At 30.4% G+C, this 13,636-nt stretch overlaps 1 protein-coding gene across 3 annotated transcripts in view; it reads right to left on the bottom strand.

The window, feature by feature from the left end:
• Positions 1-1,965, bottom strand: part of LOC107451153 (uro-adherence factor A) — a 28,421-nt gene extending 26,456 nt beyond the window's left edge. For 2 of the 3 annotated variants that reach the window (XM_016067166.3, XM_043052159.2), the window contains exon 1: positions 1,844-1,965. The gene's annotated coding sequence lies outside the window, so the exon portion shown is untranslated. The remainder of the gene's footprint in view (positions 1-1,843) is intronic. The other variant, XM_016067167.4, reaches the window with a different exon arrangement.
• Between the last annotated feature and the right edge of the window lie 11,671 nt (positions 1,966-13,636).

Here is a 13,636-nt window from a genome sequence, read left to right as displayed (position 1 = left end):
CCCCATTATCTAGCTTCCCTATTTACCAGTATTGTTCAGAACCTTTAAGAACAACAGAACACCATCCCTCCAAACCACGAAACCTCTTTCAGAACGCATTTCTCTGCAACCACGTGTTTACCGTAGTTAAGGTTTCTCCATGTAAGAAGTTCAAATTTTTTGCCCATTAATGTAAGATGGACAAATACCTTGTAAAGGCAATATCTTCTACTCCGAAACGGACAAATGAAAATGAAACAAACGTGGGTAGAAACGATCAAAACGAAACAAACACTCATTTGAGCAACCTAATGAGAATAGCTGATGAAAAAGTAGATGTAGAACATTTTCCATATGATGATGCAGCAAAAATATTCAATGCTTTAAAAATTAGAAGATGTTAAAAATGTATTATAATTAACGAAATGATTTTTTTTTCAAGTCTCTTTGTGCTTTAGATTTTTAGAAATCTCACTTAACTTTTTGAAATCTCACCCTGTTTTTGAGAAAGGGTGAGAAATTCTCACCCATTTTTTTTCTGCGATGAAAACACTGGAGTGGTACGATGGAATTTTCATTCCTGAAGTGAAAAAAAGCCAAAAATCTGTTGGAAGTCCTGTGCTTTTGATTGTTGATAATGCACCAACTCATCCCACAGAAGAATTGTTGAAATCCTTAAGAATCCTTGAAATCCTTAAAACCATTTTTTCCCCTCATTTCCTATACATACAGTACATTCCACTACACATACAGTAATTATTTAAAATAAGCATTTTTTTTTTTTAAAAAAAATCCAATTATCCGAATTTTTGATTTGATTTGAATTTTTGATCCGAATTTGGGGTCCGGTCCCAATTGATTCGGATAATTGGAGTTCTACTGTATATATATATATATATATATCAATGAATCTTGATCTTGATGTGCTCACGAAAACGGTTGTTTAAAAAGGTGTCTAGAAAATAGGCATTTTAAAAAATCAGCGAAGTCTCCTATCCAGCCTTAAATTCAGTATTTTTCATTAAACCACAAATTCTGTAACAGTATTGGGTAAATTTTAAGCCACAATGCAATTAAAAAGTACAAAACAGTCATTAGCTTAAAATTGCAAGCTAAATAGGCAATAGTGATAATAGGTTGGACAACATTTTTTTTTCTTCTTAAAAATAAATTTATTCATTTAGACTTAAACACACAAGTTGAAAAGCATTCTTTTACTTTATTTTGCCAACAATGTAACTCAAATATACAAATGAAATGAAAGATAAAATAAAAAATTATTTAATGATTCAATTAATATCAGCTCAGAAGGTAAAAAAAAAAATCAGAAAAAAAACTAATTTAAACTAACTTTTTAAGCGGAATGGGGAAACAAAAACAAATATTTAAAAATCATTTTGGCAGCACAAAAAATTGACGAATAATGAATATCAGCTTAAAAGCCGTATGTTTTCGTTGCATAAATAATATGGAAGCAAAGCAGGCACATTGCATTCAGCAACGTAAATACAACAAAATGAATTGAAAAAAATATAATTGGAAATTTGTTTTAATAGAACAAAAAGAATTGCACTGCAAAATGAAACATGGGCAACAGGATGTTCCTTTGTTAAAATCTATTATTTTCCATATAATAAAACAATTAATAAGCATTCATTGCAACCTACATTATGTATTGATTTTATGTTAATAATCCACATCTTATGAGGAATTTAAATAAAATATTAAACTAAAATAATGAAAGAAAAATTTAATCATGAAATAAGCATCTAAATAAAGGTATATAATCAACTCAAAGGGATTTAATAAAAGCAAAATACGAAATTTTGAGCATGTCTAGTGAAAACTATGATACTACTAATACCTGAGTCTTTAAATAAAATTATATATACAAACGCGAAAATAAAAATTAAAACTTCAACATTCGCGCGGAACATTACATACTTATCTTCAATAACAAACTAAATATACGATGACGATTATTTGTCGAGACCTAAATATCGAATCACTTCCTATTCCGAATCTCAAAACAATTTCCCTTATTTTTTGCTGTTGCGATCCTACTTAATAAATTTTTGGTAGTTAAACCCTCACTTGAGCTAAGATAATGGGGAATTTTTTCAGTTAAATTCATTATAAATTACTAGTTATTGCTTGAATACTCGAATAATGTTACTTAGATCAGAAAAAGAGGGGTAAAACTTTAAAATGCTTGATTTTTAAAAAGGGCCATTCTCGCTTTATGCAATTCACGCACTTCCCATAGCCGCAAAGAAATTTGGGGAACCTGCTGATTAAAAAAAGTATTTTCGTGGAAAGATATTTTTTCCCATTCCTCCGCCAACTTGACAGTGATTGAAAGTATGTGAACCACGTTCACTGAGAATGACAGTTTATTTGCTAAGGGCATGCAGATGAATTCTACAGATCTTAGCACCTGCCATTTTGTGGTCGTACGAAGGCTATTTTTATACACAAAAAAAAAAAAAAAAAAAAAAAAAAGAAAAAAAAATCATTACAAACTTCAAATAAACGAAGAAAGAAAGAAACAAATGAAATAAATTAATTAGTTAATAAAAAGCTCATGACTTCAAACAAATTTCTTACATTCATTTACTGTTAGCAACATTCCGTAAAACAACAAATTCTCCCGTTTAAAAAAAAAAAAAAAAATGAGAAATTTTTTTTTCCTTCAGAAATATAATAAATATAAGAAAGACTTACTTATTTCTAGTCATGATTATTGCAATAGATACAACTAAGGCTATAACAAACCATATTAAAGAAACATCCAAAAGTTTTCTTCAGCGAAAAAGAACAAAGTAACATTGTTGTAAAAAGTTTACAACAATACTACAAGAAAGATTAATACTAGGACACATCTCCAAGTTTCATCCGTCAATTAAACAGGTTTTTATAATTCGCAGGGCCCGATTATGAAGAGCTTGGCAAATATTGATACCTTGGGCAAATACTGATTAAATGGCCCTAATATTTTTCATTAATTATAAAATTTTTATAACCCATATTTTGATAATTTCAAAATTTTACATGAGTGTGCACAATATGGTTTGTACTCTTCGCATTATGCGTCTCAAGGCTGCTACAATCAGTTTTTATATTTGTCTGGTAAGCTCCCAACCACATAGAATTTGACTGTAGCACTGCATCTATGTGCAAAATGCATATAGGATGGACAAGAATGAGTCTTAATTTTGATGAAATCGAAATACATTATGGCTACTTTTTTCCTGTCGCAAAAGTTGACTTTGATTCACATCGCGTCATTGATTTGACTCGTCTTTTTCAGTTAAAATTTGATTACTGTAACAGTTTAATCAATCAGCTAGGTACTAACTTAAATAAACAAGGTACAAACTTTAAAATCGTCCATACTATTAATGTATCTATAATATTAATGTGTGAGGCCCCATAAAAATTTGGGGCCCTGGGTTAGTGCGCTTTCTGCCCATGCGATAATCAGGCCTTCCGATAAATAAATTACTGGACTTCGAAAAAAAAAATTTTTTTTTGTTTGAATGCTTAATATTTGACGCTTAACAAACGCTTTTTTTTCTTCATTTTTGACCAAATTGTTGTAGTTGTAGTTCATTTACGTCGCACTAGAGATGCACAACGGGCTATTGGCGACTGTCTGGGGAACATCCCTAAGGATGATCCGAAGACATGCCATTGCAATTTTGATCCTTAGCAGAGGGGATGGCACCCCCGCTTCGGTAGCCCGACGAACTGCGTGCGAAGTCAAGCACTTTACGTTAGAACAGTTTAACGAGGACCAATACCGCACACCCTCGGTCCCTACGCAGACTGATCCCACTTTTGATTGAAAATCTAAAAACATGTATATTGAGAAGAAACTGTATTGGCGAAATACCCTCTATATATGCGGACTAAGGGGCATGTTAAGTACCCAATATATCAAAAGCAATGGGAAATACTTCCTAATTATTTATTCATGCATATTTAAATGAAATAGGAATTTTGTGTTTACAATAATATAAAAATCTTAATTTTGATCTGAAAGCAGAACTTTAGAGAAAAAAAACTAAACTGGAACTGAAAGGAAATGTCCACAGGAAACATGCATTAGTTATTGTCTTTTTTTATTTACTTGACATTTCGCATGTATAGGAGGTGATAAAGTGATCTAGTTTAATTTAATTTTACAAAATTTTTTTCTTGACTTATACTTTTTTGAATTGCTTTACCCCTTTATATCAATTATTATAAACTTTCCACTGAAACATCACAAATAAATGGACTCCAACGAACATAATGTTCCTAGAAATTTTAACTTCAGCTAATTTTCTTTTATTTTGAATAAATAAAATTCTTTCATGAATAATTTCTCCTTTAGAATCTTAAATTATAATGTTATGATTGCTGTTGTCTCTAATGCAGCCTGCTTGGTGAAACAAAGCGAATTTAAGACAGAGGGCGCGTTTCTTGTTTTTCAGTGGTGCCATCTATAGCTAAAAATACAACTTTAGCCACACACGTCACAGTCCGTTTATAGGGCAGATCCAATCATACATCCACAGATTGTAATTTTGTTCTGAACCAGAGAACGATCACTCTTCGATTCAGTACCCCCAGAGGTATTGCTTTGTTATGGGAACATGGGGACTTTGCGACAGATTTAACGTGCACCAATCACCATTTACTATACGGGGAGTCTTCGACGGCCACCTGGACATGGGCCCAACGCCCTACCAACCAAATTATCCCGGCCTTTATGTTATAAACTGTATTTAACGATATTTATTTCTCAATTGAGTATATTATATAAAAAAATTATAAAATTTTTAAAAAGAAGACAAAATTCGAGACCAAGAAATTGTAACTACAACAGTTCACTATAAGAAATTTAGGAGCGTGTCAAACCATAATATCGTTCAAATTAATATAATGTTTAGTTGAACTACACCATTTTAATTTTTGAATTTCACTATACGGCAGTGCTATGGTTCAATTTGAATGGAAATAGGGTTCAATTAAACGCCTTTTAAAAGCAGTGGCAGACTTGCACCGTATTTATGGTTCAAGTTATCGATTTCAAGGTTCGTGGCATGGTTCATAGTATCGATTTTACGATTCAACGATGAAGCGATTTTGAGAATGTAGACTCTATCTGCATTTTCTGACTCTCCCGTAAAATGATAAAAAAAATTTAAATTGCAACTTAAATCGTGTTCCGGGTTCAGATTAATTTCTAAAATGCGTCTTGAATTTACGAAGTTAATTTTCTTTTCCAGCCGTAAAGTATCGCAAATTTCTTGAGTGGTTTTGTGATAATACTTTTGAATGAGAGCAAGACAAAATAGCGTAAATAAAAATGTATCACTGAGTAGGTAAAAAGATTGAGAGATCAATCTTACGAATTTAATGATCAGTGTTTTGGTACAAGCAATTGTGTTAATTGATGCATTGCCATCAGTCTATCCGCTGGTTTTCCAACAAAAGTTTCTTAAAAATGGTAGCGATAAAACATCACCGTAAGAATACTTACTGTCCAATATGAAAGATCTCGTTTGACTTCTAAAACTCATCCACCACCTCTTGATTCTCTGAACCAGTAGTTCCCAATAGGTTCCGTGGAACCATAGGGCTACGTGAAAGGGTCTCAATCTTCGGGATTAAAAATGCATCGAGACCCATGCCCGGAAATGTCGTCATACGCTGCTAGGAGCGCTTCCTTATTATGAAATTTTTCTTTGTATGCTTCTGAACAGATCATAAAAGGGAAGCAACCCCTGTCGCGCATAAAGACCTTTCCAATCATGGAATTCAATGAAACTTTAATCTTGATGATGGTAATTCTAAGAACTATTCCTTGAATAACTTTATTAAAAAGTGCGATTTTTTCTAAAAAATTTTCTTTTTTTTCCTGACTTTTCAATTTAAATTTTCTTGATAAACATTCTCAACGTTAATAACAGTTCTTTATATTTTTTTATTTTTTATTTTCCTAATTCAGCTCCATTTTTAGCATTTGGACACACCAAAAATTAATTCAGAATTAGATAAGATATTGCTTCAGATTCGTGAATTTAACTGTCCAGCATTATTTTAAAAGTATAATTGATAACACTAACGAAATTTCCTTCTCAATAAAATAGTTAATAGTTTTTTTTCGATTTATATGTTCAAAATTCATGAAGTCGGTATTCAGCTAAAAGAAGGGTGATTATTTAGGGCTCCATTCGGCGAAAAAAAGTGGGCACTATTGCTTTAAGGCAGAAATCGCCAAAGTGGTCTATATAGACCCCCAAGGGTCTATTTAACAAAAGCGGGGGTCGATCTGAGACAGGGGGGCGAATGGGGGTCGATCCGAATCGGAAGGGTCGATTGTGGGTCGGAAAAAAAAAACAGTTCTCAATACACAAATCACACATACCTAATTAAGTATGTAAAATTTGTGAATTTTTCTTTATAATTGACTCAATATCAGTTTCTTTATAAAACATAAATTAATAAACCTATATTTATTGGGGTGAAACAAGTATTTACGTACCACCGTGCAGTGGCACGAGCTCAGCGCGGTTAAGTCATATGCATATATGCGCTTGTCCAAATGTCACGTGTGACGAGCATTGACGTTACAAATGCAAATATCATACGCAGTTTCAGCTATCTTTGCAAACTGTGTTGCATATTTGCAGTGTCATTATTAAAACTTTTATAGTTTTGGATAATTAGTTATTGTTTCAATAAAACCATTCGTTTGGTTTAGATATCAATTTTAATTATCAATGCACAAAAAAGTAGGTAAGCATTAATAATATGGCTTAGTACAGCCCACGACAAAACTATAGCACATTTTGTATTTTTTTACGAAAATTACAAAATTGACTAATTTTGACGAAAATTAAAATTGACCGATATTGAACCCAATATAACGAACCTTGCAAAAAAACACCAGGCTCACCCATCTCATTGATCAAGAAGCAGTAAACCTTTAGTTACTTTACTTATTATATCTACTTATGCATAATTACTTATTATTTAATAATAAGGTATTTAAATTTCACTATTAATATATTTTTCATAAAACTTTTGTTACACAATGTACTATTACTTTAATAAATGTTTAAAATCATAAAATAAATGTACAAACACAGTATCTAATAGAGTTTTATTTTAATTAACAGAAAATTACTTTTGTGGGGGTCGATGGAGATTTCGAAAAATTATATAGGGGTCGATGATCAAAAAAGTTTGGCGACCCCTGCTTTAAGGGAAGAAACTCTAAAACTTTTTTCATTCCTGGAACACCTTAATTGGGAATACCGTTTTAACTCGCAGCTGTATATTTGCATTTAGTGAAAAGAACATAATAGAATTAATAATGAAGGCTGTTTCGTCTTTTGAGTTGAAAATGGAGATTTTAAAGTTTGCAATTTTTTAATAGATTTTAACGCTTAAAATTTTTATCTTTAGACTAATTTCCTATAGCAGAAGCAAAATTATACAAGAAAATGAAAAGAAATTAAAATAAATTCAAAGCAAATATTACAGATTCAAAATTTTTTATTTTGGCACGATTATAATTATTGGAAATTTTTACTTGGTTTCGTTAAACCCATATTTAATGGGATGGTTCTGTTCTGTATAATCTGATTATGTTTGGCTGACGTTCGTATAGCGTGGGCTAGTGTTGACTTTCTAGATTAATTTGTTTTCTTGAATAACGGCCTGACACATTATCGTACTTGCCATTTTTTTCTTTTTATTTATTGAAGCATTTTTATTTGAATATTTAGACTGGTAGTATATTTTATAATTTAACCGTTTATGATTGATTTAATAAATTAAATTCAAAATAATTTAGTCTACTGCTACATGCAAACAACTTTATATAAAATTTATTAATTGTAAAGAGAAGTGTTTGAATGCTAGAAAAATGGAACAAAGTAAGTTTACCTTGAATTGTTATTTGACTAAAGCTTCAAATATTCTGAGAATCAGGAGTGTCCATCACCCCTCGAAGCTGATAGGGATATTCCTCAAAATTTGAAAATTATCCGTCCCCCTGGTTACTCAAAAAACTAGATACAGAATTTTTATTTAAGGTATAATTTTTAGCTCCATCTGATCTATTTGAATTAGTTTCACGGTTAGAAATATTTTGTAAAACATTACTTTAGAAGACGATTCACTTGGATCGTTAAAAAAAAATCAAAGAAAACAAATTGCTTGCTGATTACTCTGAAGCAATATTAATACTTAAATGATATTAATTACTTTAAATTACACGAAAAAAAAGAGTTAAAGCTGATATAAAGCTGACTCCATACCTGCCAACTTTCACTCCTTCCCAGAATGGAATTTCAGACTGGTTGTAATACAATTAACGAAAAACAATCTGACTCAAAAATATATTTATATTTTGATCCTGTTGAAATTCGTTTGCGCAGGGATTATTATGCTTTGATATATTTATTATAATTATTTATATGTAGTGGTGGTCAAACTCATTTATAATTATCATTATAATTCAAAAAGTTAATTGGAATAACATGAATATTGCTACCACTTTAAATATGAAAATAAAATCTTCCGGAAAATCCGGAGGAGTTGGCAGGTATGTGACCCACAGAATGGTGCTGAGGTGTTCACTTTAAAAATTATATTAATTTGACAATTCCTTCTATTCAGGTTGTTGAGCCCGAATTTAATTCATTAAACATTTGCTCAAACCCAATTCGATAATTTTTAAAGAATTAATTTATTTACAAGGATTAATCTAAAGTGTGCAGAATGGAATTTTTAAAATTTTGTATTTTCTCAACTATATATTTCCTGTTATAGTAAAATATATATTATAAGTCAGTTAGCTATATTCTCTTAAGGAGGTGACCGGGTTCAAGTCTCATCGATGGCTGGTCGGTACGAATTCAGCATCCGGCTCGATCTCAATGCTAACGTGAAATATCCTCAGTGGTAGATAGATCATGAGTTAGAGCACTCGAACACCAAAGCTGTTCATCACCCTGCTCTCTCTCGAGGCCATGACAAGTACAAACCTTTGTGAACAACTTGAGTCATTTTATATTTTTCTTTAATATATGATGACTATTAGTTTTAAAATTAACTAACAATCATAAACTGTGCAAGAAAATTGTTATCATTGGATAACATCGGAAATATTGCTTCTTTGTTTAGTTTTACTGTTACCAACATACATGTGGGATATGTTGGAACAGTGGATAAAACGCCACATTGGTAGATTTGTGCAATCAAATCTTCAGCGACATGCCTGGAAAAACTTATGTATGGACTTGTAATCCGAATCAAAACGACTATCAAATTCAGACGCGGATTTACACCCTATTAAATGATGTTTTTTCGCTTTTTATGATTTCTCCTGGTGTGTCTATTTGAATCGGTAATTCTGGAAAACTTTTTTTAAAAAAAATATTCCAAGTGTGTTTTTTCCTGTGAACTCCTCTGCATGTTTCTAACTCGCTTATCATGATAATATTTACTTCTCCTTTTAACACTGATTTAAAGATTTAGTAATTTTAATAAATTTAGTAACTTTTATTCCCGTGAATCGCATTGGAATAAATAATTGGATCATTGATTTCAAAAGCAAAACAAGCATCTTTATTTATTTATGGAAAGACTTATAATGAAAGTGCAAATAACAGTATTTTCAAATAAATAAAAATATACGATTTTTTTTTCTTTGCTAGTTATGATAAGTTTAAAGCAAATTAAAAAAGAACTATTTTTTAAGATATTTTACATATAAAGTTGAAGATAAAAATTGCAGTAAATAGTTTGAACAATTTTTTTTTAAATTGAAATTTTAAAAATAAAGACGTAGAAGACGTTAGGAAACTTCAATGTAAAGTTGTTTCTTGTTATTTGAAGTCATTGAAACAAACCTTCAAATATCTTTTTTTTCAAGCATTCAAAACAAGTTTTTCCCTTAAACAAAAGATCTGATTACTTGTATTTCTTTGAAACTATTCAACACAATTATTTATTTTTTTTTCATCATTTACAATATTATTTTATCTAAAATTTACAAAATTTTTTTTATACTTAAGAAATATTTAAAAAAAAAAAAAATTACTGTTCAGTTTTGCAAAATATACATAATATAAGTCCAAATAAAATTATAAAATATTGGAAAATCAAAGAAGGAATATGAAACATTGGAAATATGGAAAACAGATATTGAAATCAGACATTCAATTAAATATTAGAAATATGGAAAAGAAAAAAAGATGTGATTTAAACAAAAATTGCAAGATAATACTTGTAACGCGTTAATGCGATTATATGTTTTATAATAACATCGATTGTCGCACTTTGAAAGCAAATTAAATAAAATAAAAATTATGTTTAAGTTTTAAGGAAAAAAAATTCTAACAAATTTAACACGAACACTTAATAAAAAAATAAAAAATATTCTATTAAATTTCTTAAATGCTTCGAATTGATTATTTTCAAATGCTTCTAATTGAGTAAAAAATAAACTATTCTTTTTTTATTAAATGTTTAAATTTATGCAAGAAATCAATTAAATTTTGCCAAATCTTCCAATTAATGTAAAAAATATTAATTATAGATTTTTAACAAATATTCTGATTTTCGCAATTAATAATAATGATAATAATAATCAATGTCTCCAAATTATCGATTAATATAATAACATTAATCAGTATTCTCCAAGAAAATTATTAGTATTTTTGTAGACTGAATGAAAACATATTTTGTGGGATTGTTTGAATGAAAAATTCTTACATAACACATTACTTAATTAACAGAACCTAAAAAATAAAAAAAGAGAGAAAAAAGACACTGTCAAAGAGGAAATAGAGAATAGGTTACTCAATCTATTTGGGAATTCAGGTTGTGGAAGTTCTAAACCGTTATTATATTAACTCTCCCGCTGTGTATTTATCAGTCACGGTCACAATAATTAATAAACGCGTTTTGTCAAACGATAAATATTGCGACATATGGGGCTTCTCTTGTAGTTGATACATTTCGTTCTTTTTCCGCAGGTAGATTTAAATACGACAATGAACATCCGGGTAGTTAGTTATGTCACGCCTATATGGTTCACACATTATCGAATTTCGACTGCTGATTGTTGAGAAGTCAGAGACCTTTGCTATTCAGAAGTGACGACCTCCCATATGTTCTTTTTTTGGGCGGAAGTTTTGGAATGCTGAGTGATGTTTATGCAATGGGAATTAATTAGATAGCAAATTTTCTATTGTGATTTTAAAGATTACATTATTAAAGAATTATGAGTGAAAATATCTTGTCGCATGATTTACCATCGCACAAAAATTAAAACCAGAAGTTTAATATTTTTTCTAATCGAAAGTTGAGAAATTGTCTTCAATTAAGGTTAAAATATTTATATTGATGACACTGCATGGAATTAAAAAAAAATTAAAATATAGAAAAAAGCTCCATGATACTATATTATGAGTTCTCCGCTGTTGCCACAAATTTCCAAATCACTTTCGAAATACTAACATTAAAGATACAAAAATTATATGTTCATAACGAGTTAAAAAACAACAACAAATACTGGCCTTTCGCTATTAAGACAAAAAAAAATTTAGAAAATAAATATTTTTGCTGCTTGAGTTAGCAATATTATATGAAAAAAGGCTTAAATGGGAAACATTTTTATTTATTTCTGCTATATATACAGAAAATCGAAGAATGAATATTGATTCCTTCTCAGAATTTTTACCCCTTATTTTATAAAGCATTGTGGGTGCGACCACCGACTAAGTTATACTCTAGGTTATGTCCTGCTGTACTCTTAAATGGAATGAGTCATTTTGTTGACAAAATAGCTATCATGCCCATTTTTCCACTTTATAACAGCTTATTATTAAAATTATAATTCAATGTTATCAATGATTTTAAAAGGTATTACAGTTCCTTTTATTTCCTTCTTGCAAAAACTTGTCGTTCAAACATTTCTGTTGTAGGATTTTCCGCTTTTCGTAAAGTACAGAGCTACGTAATTTAGTTTAGTCTACAATCTATAGGCTAAGGCAGTCAACTCTATATATTTTGAATCAAAATAAAAGAAAAAGATACGCCAGTTTCATTTAAGTTACTATTGTAATGGCTAACATTAAACGAGTTCTAATGTCTGGCAATTAAGAGATGAAAGTAACCTGACAGAGATGTTATCTCGTTGTGGCCAGGCAATATTCGTTTTAACATTATACGCATATGTAAGGGAGAGTATGGAGGAATGGGATACCTCAATTTCACTCAAAATAAACATGATTTTTTTAATTTTGGTTTTCTTCACTAGTTGGGATGTGGAATTATACTTATTATTAGTCGGTTATTTTCGTTACAGTATTCCATAAATCTATGAAACAAAGAAAAAAAACTGTTAAATTAATTAATTTTTAACAATCTAATCAACATAACAATCCAACATAAACAATCCAACAAGCAATAAAATGTTATAAGTGAGTTTATAATGCTATAAACTCAGAGTGTTCCATAATCATTACCCTTCATATATATTTTAAAACTCCTCGTCTTAAAGTCTTGAAATTTACACACAATATGAGTCTCAAAGTTTTTTTTTTATCGATAATAATAAAAACAAGTAAAGCTCTATTGATTTGTGATGAATCAGTATTGAGAAAGAAATGATTAAAAGCGTCAAAGACTGCCGGAGAATATAAATAGATAAGTTGAAAGCTATCACACCTTCATTAAAAACTTTTTCAAATTTCACCCAGCAATGAAGCAGATTTTTTTAGGGGTCCGATATTTTCTACAGCAATTCCTTAGATTTCTAAAGCACTTATCTTTCTTCCTTGCTTGGATAGAAATTTGCACTATCCTCAATGTGTACACCATTTTCAGTTTCATTTTATCCAGGAAATCTAAAAATATATATTAAAGGTGGTAGTTAAGAATCACCCTAAATATGTTTTATGGCAGAACTGACGAAAAATATTTTCAGTATTTAGTTTTCCTATGCAGTATTTTTCCTGCTTCTAGAAATTTTCAAACGCAGTTATATTTTTATTTCATTTAGACTCTGTAAGTTTTGATATCAGATTAAATACATATCGAAGATAATGTGACTCATTATAAGTAACACAAAGATATTGTGACAAGTGACACACCATTTTCATTAAATTTTTTAACTATTTATGCATATATTGAAACTTTTAAATGTTTATCCCTTCCTCATGCGGAGAAATGTTATTTTATTTTATTTTATAGCCAGCGTCGAACAGCCTATCCAATTCTGAGTTTACGACTGTCAATGCTCAACTCCGTAACTTTGAGATTTTGAACCTAACACAGAAGGCAAGGGAACTTCTGAATCAAGCTCTAGAACAAACTAGCCGTGGAGGAGAACTTTTTTGATGGAACTAACCCTCATTTGCGTTACATGAAGAGGAAAACCACGAAAACCTTCCATGTTTAGTTTAATGCCAAGGACATTCTAACCCATGAACCATCCGAGGATATTTTATTTTAGCACTGTAATCGGTGCGAGCCGGGAGCCGAATTCGTGTCGACCACCCAACGTTGGGATGGGATGACATCATTAAGAGGCGAATGCTCAATCCCATGTGCCATGATGGCACAGGGAAATGTTTTGTAAATTCTA

This window comes from Parasteatoda tepidariorum, chromosome 6 (assembly GCF_043381705.1).
Source record: "Parasteatoda tepidariorum isolate YZ-2023 chromosome 6, CAS_Ptep_4.0, whole genome shotgun sequence".
NCBI classification, from domain to species: Eukaryota; Metazoa; Arthropoda; class Arachnida; order Araneae; family Theridiidae; genus Parasteatoda; species Parasteatoda tepidariorum.
Note: the sequence above shows the minus strand (reverse complement) of the source record. Positions and strands in the feature narration are given on the sequence as shown.